Source organism: Enhydra lutris, unplaced genomic scaffold (genome assembly GCF_002288905.1).
Source record: "Enhydra lutris kenyoni isolate GAN:26980312 unplaced genomic scaffold, ASM228890v2 scaffoldscaffold9, whole genome shotgun sequence".
Lineage (NCBI taxonomy): Eukaryota > Metazoa > Chordata > Mammalia > Carnivora > Mustelidae > Enhydra > Enhydra lutris.
This window is the reverse complement of record NW_019154093.1, coordinates 60,029,495-60,035,494: the sequence shown is the minus strand read 5'-3', so window position 1 is coordinate 60,035,494 and position 6,000 is coordinate 60,029,495.

The window sequence follows — 6,000 nt, the reverse complement described above, 5'->3', positions numbered from 1 at the left end:
GTCCATGTTCGCATGTTGCCAACAGCAGTGAGACTCCCCAGAAGTGGGTGGCCAGAAGATTTACTGGGTCTAAAGGGGTGTGTGAGCAGTCCTGGTAATGGGGGTCCCACTGTCGCCCCAGCGGTGGTCTGGCAGTTCAGCTCAGTAGGGAAGAAGATAGTAAGAATGGCCAAGACAGACCGGGGGGGCACCTGGGTAGCTCGCTGGGAAGGAAGGGGACCCTTGATCTCAGAGTGGTGAGTTTGAGTCCCACCTTGGGTGTAGTTAAATTAATTAAATTAAATTAATTAAATAAATGAATGAATAAGCTTTTTAAAAAGGGGAAAAAAGACAGACCAGGGAAAGCTACTGAGGTTGGGCGGAAGGAGTAGAAAGAGCTGGACACAAGGTAGTGCTTGACTAAATCAGAGTGTGGACACCGGGAGGAATGGGAAGGAGGGTCATGGGGGACATCTGAGGGCCTGACCTGAAAGTCTGAATGTGTTGAGGGAGAAGTTTTTGAGGTTTTGAACAAACACCCTTGCAGACCTCCTGCTTCTGTGAACTATGAAGAATTCCAGAATAATATAATGTTTCTATCTATGTCACCCAGCCTTTCCAAGGACAGTTGACCCTTGAGTAACAGGGTTGAACTGTGGGTCCATTTATGTGTGTGTGTGTGTGTGTGTGTGTGTGTGTGTGTGTGTGTGTGTTTTGGTAAATACAGTATAGTGCTGTAAATGTATTTTCTCTTATGATATTCTTTTTTTTTTTTTAAGATTTTATTTATTTATTTGACAGACAGAGATCACAAGTAGGCAGAGAGGCAGGCAGAGAGAGAGAGACAGGGAAGCAGGCTCCCTGCTGAGCAGAGAGCCCGATGCGGGGCTTGATCCCAGGATCCTGGGATCATGACCTGAGCCGAAGGCAGCGGCTTTAACCCACTGAGCCACCCAGGCACCCCTCTTATGATATTCTTAATACCATTCTTTTCTCTAGCTCCACATTGTAAGAATATAGTATATCATGCATATAACATGCAAAATATGTGTTAACCAACTGCTTACATTATCAGTTAGGCTTCTGGTCGACAGTAGGACATTATTAGTCCAGTTTGGGGGAAGCCAAAGGTTGTGTATGGATTTTCAACTTTGTGCAGGGTCAACACCCCAACTCGTGTGGTGTTCCAAGGTCAAATGTATAAGAATCCACCCCCTAGGTATTTTAAAAATCCTCTCTAAAAAAAAATGTTACTACTCTGAGTGCAGTAAGAATTTCTAAGATCATTCCTAAATTGTGAGACATCTTCTTTACAAGAAAGGTAAGTAAATCATTGGTGCAGCTTGAATTATTATAAGGTGAACTCCTGTGTAACCTTCCCCAGATCAGAAAGTAAAATTTCCACAGCATTCCAGAAGCCAGTCATGTGCATCTCTCAATTCACAACCCTGCCCTCACTCTCCAAAGTGGCCACTGTCCTGAATATTGTAACAACTGCTTCTTTTCTTTACTTTCTAATTTTAATACCTATGTATGTAGGTATTCCTCAAATGGTATAGCATAATTTTATCAATATAAGTGAACTCATATTACAAGATTAAAATAAATGAAATAAAATAAAGTAACATGAGAGTGTGCCACTGGATGGAAGACAGACAAATAGAAGAGAAATGAGAGACTAGAAACAAACCCAAGTATGTATATGAATTAGATGTACCTATTTCATATCCTGGATCCAAAAAAATCCAAATGAATCAAGATTAGGTATAGAAACTGGGGCAGTGAAAGTACTAGCAGAAAACAGGAGATGGGGGCACCTGGGTGGCTCAGTGGGTTAAAACCTCTGCTTTCGGCTCAGGTCATGATCCCAGGCTCTCTGCTCAGCGGGGAGCCTGCTTCCTCCTCTCTCTCTGCCTGCTTCTCTGCCTACTTGTGATCTCTGTCTGTCAAATAAATAAATAAAATCTTAAAAAAAAAAAAAGAAAGAAAACAGGAGATGTTTCTGTTACCTTGTGGTACAAAGGTCTTTCTAAGCATAACACCAAAGGCTGAAGTCGTAAAGGAAAAGACTGTCAGATTTGTTTATAAAGAAAAAAAAGCTTCCATAAATCAATAAACACACTAGTGAAAACTAGAAAGAAAATGTCAAATGGGAGATTATATGTGACATAAGACTAACAAAGCAGTTATGTCCTTAGTTCTTACAAATCAATAAGAAAATAAAACATCACAGTAGAAAAGTGGCCAGGGCACTGTATCTCTCGGTTAGCTATTGCCACCAAAATCAATAATAAACAGGCCCAGAATTCACTGGCAAGAAACATTTATGCTTGCTTCTGTTGTGTTGATCACTCAAGTTGTTTGGGCACTGGCTTCAGCTGGGCTTGTCACAGGCTGCAGGTTGGCTCCAGGTGTGTTCCACATGTTTCTCACCCTTTTGGCCAGGAAGCTGGCTGCGGCATGTTCTTCTCACAGTGATGGCAGAAGACCAACAAGCACTCCCCACCACCCAAGCACATTTTATACCTTTAGTCCCGTATCTTCCACCAACATTGTATGAGCAAGTCACATAGCAAAGTCTAACTTTAGTAGGGTGTGTAAACAGATTCCGCTGCCCTGGGGAGGGAGAGCAATCAGTACCTAATGAGTAATCCAAACCATGCCTGGTACCGCAGACTGAACGCTGTGCCTCCCCCCCCAGATCCGTATGCATCCTAACCCCAAGGTGATGGTATTAGGAAGTAGGGCCTTTGGAACGTGATTAGGTCAAGAGGGGGGAGTTCTCATGAATAAGATGCATTAATGTACTTATAAAAGCGATCCCAGAGAGCTCCCTCCCTTCTTCTGTCCCCTGAGGACATTGAGAAGAGGGCATCTGTGAACCAGGCAGCAGGCCCTCACCAGACACTGAAGTGCTCGTGCCTTGGTCTCGGACTTCCAGCTTCCAGAACTGTGAAAAATAAATTTCTGTTGTTTGTAAGCCCCCCAGCCTATGGTAATTTGTTATAGCAACCTGAATGGCCTGAATAGACAACAGGTATAAATAAGGGACATTAACAGGATACAGAATTATGTAAAAAAAAAAAAAAAAAAAAAAAGCAAGAATTTAGAAACATTTTGAAATTGGAGATAATGAAAGAAATTATACTAACCATGTTGTCAAGAATGTATAGTAAATTTTATGTTGTTTATGTATTACCACAAAAAAACCAAAAATAAAACGAAGAGTTAAGTGTGCAAAAGCTTGGCTACAAAGGTAATCATCAATATAATCACAATAAAGGTCTTAACAATATGAGATTTTTTAAATCAGTTATGCCCCCTCCATAAAATGGAATCTATTCCATCACTAAAAATATATAGATGAGGGGCGCCTGGGTGGCTCAGTGGGTTAGGCCGCTGCCTTCGGCTCAGGTCATGATCCCAGGTCCTGGGTTCAAGCCCCACATCGGGCTTTCTGCTCAACAGGGAGCCTGCTTCCTCCTCTCTCTCTGCCTACCTCTCTGCCTACTTGTGATTTCTCTCTGTCAAATAAATAAATAAAATCTTAAAAAAATAATAAAAATAAAAATAAAAATATATAGATGAATGTTAACATAAAAATACTTCCAATATAGTAAATACAAATGGATTACATAACAGTTCAAAAGTTTTGTGGTAAGACTTTCGTTTTAAAAATAAATATATTCCAAAAATAAGCATATACATTATATATATAACATATATATATATGTGCCCCAAAAAAAGTCTAGACAGATATATCTTAGTACAATGGTGATTTCCAGAGGGTGGGATATGAACTTTATTCTCTTTATTTGTATATTTTAGTTTTTCTATAATAAATAGGCATTAATTTTGTCATAAGAAAAATGATGGTTTAGAAATGTTAATGATGCTTAAAAGTAGGTTTTCAAAAAAGATTTATTTACTTACTCTGAGCTGAACATGAAGCCAGACACAGGGCTCCACTTGGGGCTCGATTTCATGACACTGAGATCACTACCAGAGATGAAATCAAGAGTCATCCTATTAATCAACTGCACTACCCAAGTGTCCCTGTTAAAAGTACTTTTAATAACATAGGGAAATGTCTTCAATGATATTAAGGGTTTTGTTTTGTTTTTTTTAATAAAGGAAGATAGTTGTTGACAGCATGAATGGTAGTCATGTAAAAAACTGTATTTAGGGTCACCTGGGTGGCTCAGTGGGTTAAAGCCTCTGCTTCCTGGGATCAAGCCCCTAATCGGGCTCCCTGCTCCGTGGGAAGCCTGCTTCTCCCTCTCCCACTCCCTCTGCTTTTGTTCCTTCTCTTGCTGTGTCTCTCTCTATATATATCAAATAAATAAATAAAATCTTTAAAAATTTTTTTCAAAAACATCAAAGTAGGTACATTTGAGTACTATGATTTTTCTTCTTTCTACTTTTCTGCATAGCCCAAATGTTCTGCAATGAAATCACATTCTTTTTATAATTTTAAAAAAATTAAAGAAAAACACTGGCAAAATAATTAGGATTCCTTAACAAATTGAATTGTCTCTGTGGTCAGTTGTCAAAATACATATAGAAGACCAATGTTTCTCGGGGCGCCTGGGTGGCTCAGTGGGTTAAGCCTCTGCCTTTGGCTCAGGACATGATCTCGGGGTCCTGGGATTGAGCCCCGCATTGGGCTCTCTGCTCAGCAAGGAGCCTGTTTCCCATCCCCCTCTCTGCCTGTCTCTCTGCCTACTTGTGATCTCTCTCTCTGTCAAATAAATAAATAAAATCTTTAAAAAAAAAAAAAGAAGAAGACCAATGTTTCTCAAGTTACAGGGGCCCTAGGAGACACCTAGAAGACTATGACAATCAAAACAGTATAATGTGGATATGAATAGCTCAACCCAGTATCTTCTAATAAGGACCAATTTCTCATTATATCTTTAAATACTATAACACTGTTCCTTTTTTTTAATCTCTGAATTTCAACCCTTGTGATAATAAACCTTTGCTTTCTCAGTTGCCAGTTATTCAGAGAAGTCCCTCTTTTTGGGAAGTGGGCCAATCCTTGGGAAATAGCATCATCCAACCGGTTCCTTTACCTCAGAAATGAGATTCTGACGCAACTGCCCAAGCTCCCTCTGCTGCTCCCTGCTGGAGCCCCTACCGCTGCCCCTGCTCCAGATTCCACAGCAGCTCTGGGGGTTCCCCAACGTCTTCAGTTTTTCAAAGGTAATTCTTCATTTAATGGTAATATTTTATTCTGACTTAGGTCTGCGTTCACCTTGGGATGGGGTCGCCATCAAGGACAGGTCAGACAGAATCTAGGCTACCACACTGAGTTGTGCACTGGCAGCTGAGACTGGAGCCTCACGTCCACAGGTCCCCAGACTTACATCCAGCAATTAAATGAGAGCCCAAAGGCGGCTCAACACTCCTAGCAGATTTTATTTTTTTTTCTTTTTCCTACTTATTTACTTATTTATTATTTTTATTTATTTTATTTTTTACATATATTTTAAAGATTTGTATATATTTATTTGAAATAGAGTGAGAGAATACAAGCTGGGGGAGAGGCAGAGGAAGAGGGAGAAGCAGGTTCCCCATGAGCAGGGAGCCCAATGTAAGACTCCATCCCAGGACCCTGGGATCACAACTCAAGCCGAAGGCAGATGCTTAATCTACTGAGCCACCCAGGTGACCCACTATCAGATTTTAAGTACAGCTTGTACGGTATTAGTAAGTATTACTATTAGTAAGTTTTGAATATATTTGAGTATATTAGTAATACTAATACTAATAGTATTAGTATTAGTAAGTATTAGTAAGTTCTGAATACATTTGAAGGTAATTTCTTTCATCCTTTAGTATTTCCTTGGGGATCCTGGATGACTCTTTGAGGAAGGCAGCCAGCATACCATAGATCATATGAAGTAATATAGAGAAACAACTAAAACTAGAAACCAGTAAGTATAGTTTCCTTGCCAGAAAATTTTAGAACCCTTGTCCTAATAGTCTTGTATTTTCTCAGGGAAATATGCAATAAAT